Here is a 12982-nt window from a genome sequence, read left to right on the forward strand (position 1 = left end):
TAGGGGTTTCTAAAGAAGGGATAAAGTCCCTGACAATGCGGTTTAATTTAAAATTTAAATACCGCTCTTTCAAATGCAGAGCATAAACTCTTGGTGGTGCCCTACATTGCATTAACTCCGGGACCATACTAGTGATTGTATCAACTTTGTCTTCTAATTCTTCAATTTTATTATCCCTTTTTTTAATTTCCTTCTGTTGTTTGTAAATAATCCCCTGTAATCTAGCCCTTTCTATCTCCCACTACCTATAAAATGTTAATGCAATAGATAAACTGTTGAGAGATGATGGAGATCTAATAGCTGTTACCTTTGTACGTGGAATTTCTTCAACAAGTTCCTCAAGTTGTCCTACCACATATGCCAGACTTGAAAGTCTGTCAACATCATCCTCCTTCTAAATTTCAACCTCTGTTGGGCTCTCTTCTTCTGATGCTTCTACTAAAATAACCTTTGTTGCATCACTTACTGGATGAACTTTTTGGGTAGTACTCCTAGTTCTTCTTGCATAAACCTTTGGAGTGGCTGCAGGAATGGTTTCTACTGCGACTTTGCTACATGAGTATTTCTCTTCGATCTATGCCTCTTGGCTACAGGGGAAACTTGATTTTCCTACGGCTGAACCATAGGTTCATCTTCTGCATTAATTCCTTCCAATTCCTTCCATTTTCTTTTAGAAGATGCTGATTCTCTTTGAAAAGAAGTGGAGGGATGCTCCATGTTTGTATCAATCATCTCTTCCTCCGTAATAGTCACAGCTCCTTCAATGATGAGCAATTGATTCTCTGTAGAAATTATGGGAGAAGAGGGTTCTCCCATTTCCTCCTTTTCAACTGCCAACTCATCTGCAACAAGAGCATCTTCAACCCTAAACTGCAATATGTCTTCAAATACCCCCCATTCCATCTGTGAAACATCCCTAAGAGAACATTCTACCAACAATTTTATCAAACCACAATGGCCGATAGAATGATTTCCATTCTTCCATGTTTCTTTGGCACTTGTGGAAATGAGGTGATATAAAAAATTAGGAACATTCACTCTCCGGCCATGCCGTAAATGACTAAGCAATTTGAAATGGGGTGAATGTAAATTTTAATACCTCCCTTCGCAAGTAATGTACTTCATTACATATATAGCCACCTGGGGCCACTCTGTTGGAAGGGAAACCCTCCTGATTCCTTGCTTGTCCATTATTAGAGGTCCATTTGTGGGGCATGTAAATTCTGCTCTGGCGCTTCTAGCATCTTTTGATTTTGGAAACAATTCTTCTTCCTGCAACAAACCTGTAACCTCAGCGATCTCCTGCTCTGTAGAAATGACCCTTAATCCTTTAACAATAGCCTCACCTTCATTGAATGAATGCATAAACTCAGAGGCAATTTCTTCATTATAATCCCTTATTTTAAGAAAGTAGACAATCCAACCATGTTGCCGGAAATAATGCTCACAAAGAGCATCCTGTAGCAACGCATCATGGATTATTGGTTCATGGCGGATTGGATCTCCACCCATTTCTTAATTTGTTAATGTAGCAATCTTCGTAGTTGAGAAACGAAGAACCAAAATACTCTACAGACTGAAAATTGAAACTTCCTTACCTATTTCCAAATTTGGCAGTAGAATTCATTACTTTTTATGCCAAAAAATATCTCATTAAAGGAATGATGGCAAGCAGTCAAATCAAGGTACCGAAAAGGATGAGCAATTAATAATTTTGGAAACCAGACCATAAAACAAACCCCCACTTACTTTGACACGTGTCCACACAGGCTGAAAGGATTTAGGGAAGTTTACATGGATTTAGCAAAGGCAATAATCACAATGAAATCATAAATGCCTAATTAAATTAAAATAAAATATGTACATACTTGTAGTCGTGTGAAAAGAATGGAGAAATGAAATGACAGATAGAGAAATGAGATGGGATGACATGGATGGAAAAAAATAAAAATTTATGAAGAATAATATTTCCATAAGACATGGAAATATTGTTGTGAAATGACGCATGGAGAATTATGAAGTGGCAAGTATGTTCACTGTAGAGGTTGTAGGAACCTTACCTCCAATACTTTGCTCAATTGCAGAAGGAACTTGATCAGTTGCTGTAGGAACTTGTGTTTGATCCTTTTTAGCAAATTGCTTCAGGAACTCCTCTTTGTTGGGAGGCTTATGATAAAGACGCAATCTGTGACCATTTACCAAAAGCTTGAACTGAACCGGCTCAATTATGGTCAAACGAACAACTCCATTGTTCAAAACTTCCTCTATCTCATATGGACCTAACCATCTAGTTTGCAGCTTTCCCATAGTATCTTTATATCTTGAGTCATATAATAGTGCCCAATCACCTACTTTGAACTTTTTCTCTTTGATGTATTTATCATTCCACTTGGCTCTTTGATTTTGTATCAGTTCAATCTTTTGGACATCCTTTTTTTCCATTCATCCAAAGCATTCAATTGCTGAATACATTCTTTTTGTGCTTCAGAAAGTGTTATATTTAATTGCAAAGCTATCCTCAGAGTTTTATGCTCAAACTCAATAGGCATCATTGCTGCTTTTCCATACACCATCTCAAAAGGTGTAAAACCAATCAGTGTCTTCCAAGTTGTTCTGTATGCCCAAATTGCTTTTGAAAGTCTATGAGGCCAGTCTTTTTTATGAACAACTATTGTCTTGGTAAGAATAGCCTCAAGCTCCCTATTTGTAACCTCTACTTGTCCATTAGCTTGTGGATGATATGGGGTAGATTTTCTGTGCCTTATATTGTATTTATTGACCAAGGCTGCAATCAATGTTGAAGTAAATTGTGGTCCTTGGTCTGATACAATTTCCCTTGGTACTCCATATCTTGTAAATATCTCCTCATAAAGGAACTCAACCACCTTATTATCTCTTGCATGTGTCATGGCGCGAGCTTCCACCCATTTGGTTACATAATCAGTACATACTAAAATATAAGATTTTCCATTAGAAGGGGGATCAATTGGGCCAATAAAATCTAATCTCCATTTATCAAACGGTGCAAAAAATATTTGTGGATACAATGGCATCTCATCAGATTTAGTAGGTCTCCCCATGCACTGGCATCTGTCACATTTTCTTGTATACTGTGTTGCATCCTTATATAATGCTGGCCAATAATATCTTGTATTTAGTATTTTGAGTGCTGCTCTTTTAGCAACAAAATGTCCTCCACATGGCTCATCATGACATGCATGCAGGATATCATATGTTTCATCTTCTCTTATACATATTCTCATGACTTGGTCAGGTCCAGTATAAAAAAAACAATCAACAATCCATGAGAAGTTAAAGCTTTTCTCAACTAGCAACATTCTTTCTTTAGGGGAGAAATGAAGTGACATTTTAGCAGCAGCTAAATAATTGGCAATATCAGCATACCAGGGAATGTGGGCTTGTATAAGGAATTGTATGCGGGAAAAGTGGGCGAATAAAACTTAATATGTGAAAATACGTTAGAATACTAGTCCACACACACACACAGGACTTCTTGATGCAAGCTATGGAGTAACGTAGTGTTACTCAGCTTCCCAAGGAGGGTCCCATGGTTCTCTATCTCACAATCTCCCTCAAACCAATGTTTTGCTCTCAGATCACTGAGCAAAATGGTTTAGGGATGGCAAATGTGAGAACGAGAGATGCTTTGATAGATTTTAGTATGAAATGGAGGTTAAGCTATGTATGATTCTAAAATGCAATAAACTAGATGATAAGATGATGAGGTTAGTATGAATACTATCCTAGCATACTATATTTAGTCTATGATAAAGAAATTATTCTAAACATGCATATTAGTCTAATTCCTGATCTAAAAGAGGCTAAATGAGGAGCATATATGAAAGCTTAAAATAATTTGAGCATAAGTGTAATGCTTCAAATTTGAAAGATGATTGTTGAGAATGGAGGAATGAGAGCTCTATTTATAGCATAAACAGGGCAATGGATGGTCAGGATTGAAAGGTTTAATCAAGGGTCAAGTTTGAAAGTTGGGGATCCATGTGCACAATTGGCACCAATGAAATGGTGACAAGTGTCAACATAGGGTTGGGTTAAGAGAAGAGGTTGGAGGCATTAAAGGCCTGAGAAGACCTCATGGTTATCTAAAGGCTAAGTGTCAAGTCTAAGTTAGGCTTACTCACTGGATTAAGAGTTAATCCAAAGATAAACCTTTGTGCAAATGATTAAGAGATAATCATGGTCAAAGCATTAATGGCCTGATGAGACCCTTGGGTTGGATAGAGGTTGAGTCAAAACAAATGTTTTAACCATGTGGGAGGGTTTGAATTAACCATTAATGGTTATTGGAGACTTTAGGGATTAAGTGGTTGAAGGTTGGAAGCCTTCAATGGTTTTCAAAGACTTTAAAGGTTTTGGTGGTTGAAGGTTGAAAACCTTTAATGGTTATCAAAGACTTTAAGCCATTTGAGAAGTGACTTCCCTTTGCTTAGGGATGTGAGAAAATTTAGAGGAGGGTTAGGTTAATTAGAAGTGTTTAGAAGATTTTAGAAGGGATTTAGAAAGGGGTTTGGGATTTTACAAGTGGATGGAGCGATAATAGGATTTAATTGAATTAAATGATTTAATTCAATTTGGTTGTAATTAAATAAATTTGATTTATTCAATTAGGGATAACTATTTAATTAAATTTGAATTTAATTAAAAGTGGATAGGGGGATTTAATTGAATAAAATGATTTATTCATTAAATGGTAGAGTGAATTTAATTTAAATGAATTGAATAATTTATTTAATTAAATAGAGGAATGTGGATAGTTTAATTAAATTGGATTTAATTAAATAGAGAAATGAACATAAAATATTCATTTAGGAATATGGTCATTTTTATACGTCTACATTTTGCCCCTCTTTGAAGTGACGTGTGTGCACATGTTATTTCAAAGAAAATGATGTGTTTTTGTGATTTTATGATCAAATGCAATTTTTGTGTCGCTCTTTTGATTTGCAAGTCGTGCCCCAGATTCGATGTGTGATGCCCCAGATTCGATGTGTGATGCCCCCTCGGGAGATGAATCAATTTTGAAATTTTTTGATTTAATTTGATGAAGTTCGTATGATGTGTATGATTTCGTGCAAGTAAAAAGTGTGCAGATTGATTCATCTCCTGATAAGTTACAACTGTTTTGGTATAGGGGAGATCGCGACCATATTACAGGTCCCTACGGCTAACCCTAATTTCATTTTCCTCCTATAAAAGGGATTTAGGGGTTGATTTAGGTTCATTTGTGCTTTGTTGATTGTGAAGAAAGAGAATTTGCTCTGGAGAGAAAATGCTGATTCCCTATTACAGACACCGTTTCGAGCACGTTCGGAGGTACCGGAGGCCTGTAGCGCGTGGACCACCAGTAAGTCAATGTTTTTGACCCCTTTTTGATTTTTTGTTTTGTCGTTTTTGGTCATTTTTTGAATTTCAAAGTTCGGGTGTTACGTTTTAGCGTGTCCAAGGTCCACAGTAGCGCATGCGAAGTGTGAAGTAGCGCATCAAGTTTAAATTTAGGGGTTGCGTCCGAAAACTATAGGTTAGCGCATGAAACTTTTAGGTTAGCGCGTGCATGGATAATAACGCATGTGAGGTATGAGGTAGCGCGTCGCGTCAATGGGGTAGCGCATAGGTTTGACCTAGCGCATAAGGACCACAGAGGGTCGCATAGGGAAGGGGGTTTAGCGCGTAGGGCTAACCTAGCGCATAGGGCTAAAAGGGTAGCGCTTAGGAGGGATAGATTAGTGCGTGGACAAAGCCTAGTGCATGGGATGGGTTAGGTAGCGCATTGGGTGAAAAGTTTAGCGCGTAGACAGAGTCTAGCGCATAGGACAGGTAGATTAGCGCGTAGGAGAGACAACCTAGCGCGTGGGGGTAATTTAGCGCATTGAAGATCTGTTTTAGTGCATCAGAAATTTTTTTACAGTGTTGGCCGATTTGAAAATTTGTTTTGTCTGCCTGCCGTGTTTTGATGAATTTACCCAATATGAGTGTTTGTATAACTTGTTTTGATTTGCGAGTTTTCAAGTTATATGTAGATATCAATCTGTTTTGTTGATCAAAAATGATGTAGTTGTGTGTTCTGTTTCAAGTTCAATGTATGTGAAATCCCGAGTTGTGTTACAAGCCGATATGGGTTGGAAACTTGAGTTGTTTTACAAGCTGATATGGGTGGGAAACTTGAGTTGTTTTACAAGTTTATGTGATTGTGGTACTTGAGTTGTTTTACAAGTTTTGATATGATTTTTGAGAACTTGAGTTGTGTTACAAGTTGATATGAAATGATAGGTTTTTGAACTTGATGTAGATGAGCGAATTGTTTCATGTTGTTGATGTAAGTTTGATTTTGATATCTTTGTGTGGATGTGGAGACTGATATTGGATATGTTTTGTTTGTTTTGACAGGAGCAATTGGGGGTTGTTCAGTTGAGGGAGAGATTCCCGAGACCGTGGACGTTGATACTGAGACTGTCACAGGCAGATTTGGATATCATAGAGAGATGTGAATTGACCTCACTTCTAGATATGCCTCGGTTCACTGTGAACCGGGGGCTTTTGACAGCGTTGGCAGAGAGGTGGCATAGCGATACGAACACCTTTCATTTTGCCACAGGAGAGATGACAGTGACACCGGAGGATTGTTACCGGATTTTGTGGATTCCTGTAGTAGGGGCACTACTTCCCTATGAGCAGTCAGAGGAGGGTGGCATAGAGGCACTGCGCCAGATGTTCCAAGATGAGACAGTTTGTGGTTACGAGATCCCTTGGCAGGAGTTTTTGGATTTGGGGTATGCACCGCTGCCATCTGTACTTGCAGGATTCATTGGGGGATTCCTTTGTCTTGATCGCAAGTCAAAGGGATTCTCGGTGGGATGGGGACTGGTTTTGGAGGAGATGGTTACGCAAGGGAGGAGATTTGCATGGGGGTCAACAATGCTGGCTCATTTATACAGGAGTTTACATGAGGTAGTATACCTCGGTTACAGTAGCTTGTCAATAGGAGTGACCTTATTACAGGTATGGTGCTGGGAGCACATTCCAGTAGCTAGGCCACTGGCAGACAGAGACAGGCCCGTAGGTGCAGCATATGCCTACGGTTATAGAGGTCTAGTTGTCCAGTGAAAGCTGGGCAAGCTAGAGCATTGGAGGAGGGTTTTTGATGATATAGATACGGTCACCTGGAGACCGTATACAGGTTGCGAGGTATGGGCGGAGGATGGGCTGGAGATGCCCTTTGTTTTTATGACCCGATATTTGATTGGGAGAACCCCGTTCATTATTGAGCGGTTTGTGGTGACCCGAGTTTTGCGACAGTTTGGACGCCAGCAGGGGATTCCTCAGGGAGTGTGCCTGTATGCATGGAGGCAGCAGGATGTGGCCGATTGGGGGCCGACTATTGATAGTGCGGTGGCCGTGGAGGAGTTTGTGGGGATAGCTAGGTAGATCTGGGACTATGCCCCAGAGATTCAGGACGTCGGGATGACAGATGAGTTTGCCCGTTTGTTTGCTGCGCGGGCAGTGGCGAGGATCTCAGATCCAGAGGAGATGAGGCCAGCGTTTGACTCGGATGGGGAGGAGGGAGATGGGGGAGATGATGGAGATGATGGAGAGGATGGAGGAGGTAGAGGAGCTAGAGGGAGGCGGGGAGGTAGAGGTGTGGAGAGAGCGGTATGGCAGGGGAGGATTGAGAGGGGGAGAGGAGGATTGGCTATCAGAGCCGGGAGAGAGGGGAGAGTGACGGAGGTGCTGGCTGCAGTGGGGGGTGAGGAGGAGATGGTTAGACCAGCACAGAGGAGGAGGGTAGAGATACTCCCACCTCCAGTACCGAGGACAGGGCAAGTGGGAGGGGTTCCTCCAACACAGGTACCACTGCGGGTTTGAGTGCCAGGTCATGTGGAGGATGCACAGATCCGGACCCTGTAGATTACCGTTCAGCCGCTGCAGGCGCAAATTTTGACCTATCAGCGACAGATTTCTCAGTTGACGACTGAGAGAGATACTGAGATAGAGCGGCGAGGACGAGCGGAGGAGGCCTTGGCGAGTGTGCAGAGAGCAGCGGCGGGTGGTCCGATGAGAGACACCCTAAGAGAGCTGACGCAGAGAGTGCAGGAGGTTGAGTATTAGAGGCGGCATTATGAGGCTGCAGTACCCAGAGATCGACGAGTGGAGATCTTTGCACAGTCGAGATCGAGTCGATCTCGAACTGCTGGGACACGATCTGAGAGCCGAGGTGTGATGAGGCTGGTGAGACAGGACCCTCTTGGAGATCCAGGGGCGAGTGTATCTGCAGCGAGACAGGACCCTCCTGGAGATCCAGGGGCGGGTGCAGCTGGAGCGAGACCATCTCCGTCAGAAGATAGTCATACTTGAGAGACAGGGTCTCTGTTGTATTTTTGAGCAGTTTGTTATTTGTTGTACTGGACACAGTGTGTGGACACATTTTGTACATTTTGATCAGTTTTGAGATATATATATATATATATATATATATATATACGGCACCATTTTTGATCATGTGATGTGTTGATATGGATGCATTTATTTTATGTGATGATGCAATGCTTAAATATATGATGTAATGTTATGATGCAAGATGTATGCTTTTTATATGCTGTAAGATGTATCTTGAAAATGAGATGTATGTTTTTAATATGTTGCTAAATGTATCGTAATATGTAAATGATTTTAAATGATATGGAATGATGTGTATGCAACTAATTGGAAAATGATGTGCAACTATTTGTAGAATGATATGCAACTATTTGTTTTTGGAGCATCCCTCATTCTGTATTTGCCATCCGACATAACCATATTTTTGCTTTCTTTGTAAATATCATCACTGAGCATTGATTTGTTTAGGATATGTTGAAAATTTATACAAGCATAATGGTATAATTGAACCATAATGACCTGAGAAAAATTTACATGATATTTGATTTTGCAAGATAGCACAAGCGTCAAGGTATAATTGAACAAGAATGACCTGAGTGCATATTGCGTAAATAGACAAGATTTGATCATTTGTATGCGTGAAGTGGAATCAAGCCTTCAGTAATATTGGACGTATCACGTCTCGAGGCATGTATTCACACAGTACAAGTGATCGCCTCCCAGACAGAAGACTAAGAAAATATTGGAAGTTTCCCATGATCTCTAGCTGTGAAGCATTTAGTGAGACAAGTAAGAGAATCCAATAATGCACAAAGTTCAAAATGCAAAACTAGTTTAAGATTTTATGCTATAGTGCAACATTCAGTACTTCAGAAAATCATCCATCCATCCTTGGTAGTTTTTGTGTTTTGTGTAGTTTTTGTTTGACAATGAAGTGTAGTTGTTTGTTGGATGTCATGCTGGTGAGTTTTGCATTTAGTCTTGATGTCTTGAATGTTTGCAATATTGATACGATTTACATGCCCCTTGCTGAGTGTGCCTCTTGATGTGAATACATACAGTGATTCCAAGCCATGGTGTTTTAGTGGTAGGAGGATATTTATAGAGAAATTAGGATATTGACTACGCTAAGTATGTCCTGAATGGATATTTGCTAAGTGTCGGGTGATGGCCGATAGTGTTTGTATGGACAACATGGTATGGAAATAGATAGAGGAGCCATTCTTTCACAAGGGCGCCTGTTTACCAGGTTTTCACCCTGGGTTCTTATTGTACTTTGCTTTTTTTTGCTTTTTCTTAATTTTTTTTTTTTGTTTTTTTGATTTTTTTTTGGTTTGTTTTGGGCTTTTTCCCTGCACTAGGCTACTTTAAGTATAGTATCTTTTCAGATGGATGCTGTTAGTTGGGTCGTCGAGCACATCTCCTTCAGAATTTGTTAGCTGATAAGCACCCGATCCATAAACGGATATGTTAACATAGGGACCCAACCAGTTAGGTTCAAATTTCCCTTTCTTTTCTCGATCTTGCTGATTTCTTGGATTTTCTTTAAGGACTAGGTCACCAACCTTGAAGTTGCGGGGAATGACCTTGTGATTGTAGTGCCTGCACATGCGTTGCTGATATGCTTTGAGATGAGTATAAGCATGTTGGCGTCGTTCATCCAATAGCTCAAGTTCTTGTAGACGATTAACTCGATACTCTTCATCTGGGATTAAGCCTTTCAAAGAGACTCTGAGAGATGGGATCTCTACCTCCAGGGGTAAAATAGCCTCTGATCCATATACCAATGAATATGGTGTTGCTCCTGTAGGTGTGCAGATGCTGGTCCTGTATGCCCAAAGTGCCGGATTGAGTTGTACATGCCAATCTTTGCCTGCATCATTCACTGTTTTCTTGAGGATTTTCAGTATTGTCTTGTTAGATGCTTCTGCTTGACCATTTCCCTGTGGGTAATATGGTGTAGAGAACCTATGTTGGATTTTGAATTTTTCACATAGTTCTTGGACATCTTGATTTTTGAAGGGCCATCCATTATCTATGATGATTGAACTTGGAATACCATATTTGCAGATCAGATAATTTAGGATAAAAGAGGCAATTTGTTTCCCGGTCACCGTGGTCATGGGAACTGCTTCTATCCATTTGGTAAAGTATTCTGTTGCTGTTACAATGAACTTGTGTCCATTTGAAGAGGACGGATGAATTTTGCCAACTAGGTCCAGTCCCCACTGACAAAAGGGCCAGGATGTTGTAAATGGCTGTAGTTCCTGTGCTGGTGCATGTATCAGATTGCCATGGATTTGGCATTTAGGACATTTCTTGGCAAAGTGATATGAATCTTTCTCCATTGTAGGCCAGTAGTATCCCATCCTTAGAAGTTTTTTAGCAAGAGTAGTGCCACTTGAATGTGTGCCACAAATACCTTCATGAAGCTCGTGTAAAGCCAAATCGGAATCATTACGATCAGGCAACGAAGAAGAGTACCATCGAGACCTCGATGATATAAAGTATCAGCGGTAAGGGTATAACGGGCAGCTTGTCGAATAAAGTTACGTTTTTGGTTACGAGATTGGTCAATGGGTAAGATATTATGCTTGAGGTAGTCATATATTGGTCCATATAACGGAGAATCTGAACCAGTCAAGGCATAGATAACATGGGATTCAGAGTGGTCATAGGCGGGGGAGAACAGTTGCTCTACCAGGAACTCATAACGACTCTGTTGCTCAAAAATTTGTAGTAGCGAAGCGATTGTAGCCATTGCATCGGCTGCTTTGTTGTTCAACCTTGGTATTTGCTCAAAGGTGATGTGCACAAAATACTGTTTGAAGTCATCCACCATTCGTTTGTAAGGTAGTAGCTTGTCGTCCTTTGTCTGATAGTTGTTATTGATTTGATTAATGACCAGTTATGAGTCTCCATAGACTTTTAACTCTGTGATTTTCCATTCTACAACCATTTTGATGCCTATGACCAGTGCTTCATATTCAGCCACATTATTTGTGCATGGAAACATAAGTCTGTATGATTTGGGCATAGTGTGTCCTTCAGGAGTGATGAACAGAATGCCGGCACCTGAACCATGTTGAGTATAGGATCCGTCAAAGTATAGGGTCCATTGTTTAGTAGAAAGAGCAAGAACATCCTTGTCTGGAAATTCAACCTCCATGGTTTGTTTGCCTGGTAGCAGTGCTTCGGCCAACTGATCTGCAATTGCTTGTCCTTTGATGGCTCGTCTTTCTATGTATTGGATGTCGAATTCACTGAGAATCATGACCCATTTAGCCAATCGGCCTGTAAGAGCTGCCTTGCTGAGTAGATATTTGAGAGGATCAATTTTCGCCACTAGCTTGATGGTGTGTGCTAGCATGCAATGTCAGAACTTCTGAGATGCAAAGACCACTATTAGGCAAGCCTTTTCAATAAAGGTATAGTTGAGCTCATAGCCATTCAATGTTCTACTGATGTAGTATATGGCGCGTTCCTTTCCTTGTTGATCTTCTTGTGCCAATAATGCCCCCAGTGAAATATCTGTTGTTGAGATATATAGAATAAGTGGCTTTCCGGCGATTGGTGGTACTAGAACTGGTGGATTCATCAAGTACTGTTTGATTTGATAAAAAGATTTTGCACACTTAGCCTCCCATTTGAATGGTACATTTTTGTGTAGCAAATGGTTAAATGGTAGACTTTTATCTGCTAGCTAAGCGATGAATCGCCTGATTGATTGAAGTCGTCCTTGTAGAGATCTGAGTTGACTGATATTCTGTGGTGGTGGCATTTCCATAATGGCTTGTACCTTTGCTGGATCAACTTCAATACCCTTAGCTGAGACTATGTAGCCTAGTAACTTGCCTGATGTAACCCCAAAGACACACTTCTTAGGGTTAAGCCTGACTTGGAATTTCTCCAATCGATCAAAAATCTTTGTTAGGATGCCAAGATGTTCTGCTCTGGTGAAGGATTTAGCTAGTAAGTCATCCACAGTCTTCCATAAATGTGTGCATCATGTCATGGAATATTGTGGTCATTGCTCTTTGATAAGTGGCCCCTGCATTCTTTAAGCCGAAAGGCATAACATTCCAACAGTACGTCCCCCAAGGACAGGTGAACGCCGTTTTATCTTGATCTTCAGGAGCTATCTTAATTTGGTTATAGCCTGAGAAACCATCCATTAGCGAAAGCATTGCATGGCTGACTGTGAGATCTACAATTATGTTGATACTTGGCAGAGGAAAGTCATCTTTTGGACAAGCTTTGTTGACGTCTCTGAAGTCAGTGCATATTTTGATACTACCATCCGGATTTGATACTGGAACGATATTGGATATCCATTCTGCATAGTCAATGGGTCGGATGAATCCGGCGTCTAATAATTTCTTTAGTTCAGTTTTGACCATGAGTGCCACCTGTGGATTCATCTTTCATAGCTTTTGCTTGATTGGCTTAACTCCTGTAGAGATGGACAAGTGATGCATGATTAAGTGTGGATCTACTCCGGGCATATCAGCATATGACCAAGCAAAGTTGCTTTGCTGTTTTTTAAAGAAGTTGATGAATGCCGATCTTT

This window comes from Cryptomeria japonica, chromosome 3, assembly GCF_030272615.1.
Source record: "Cryptomeria japonica chromosome 3, Sugi_1.0, whole genome shotgun sequence".
NCBI lineage: Eukaryota > Viridiplantae > Streptophyta > Pinopsida > Cupressales > Cupressaceae > Cryptomeria > Cryptomeria japonica.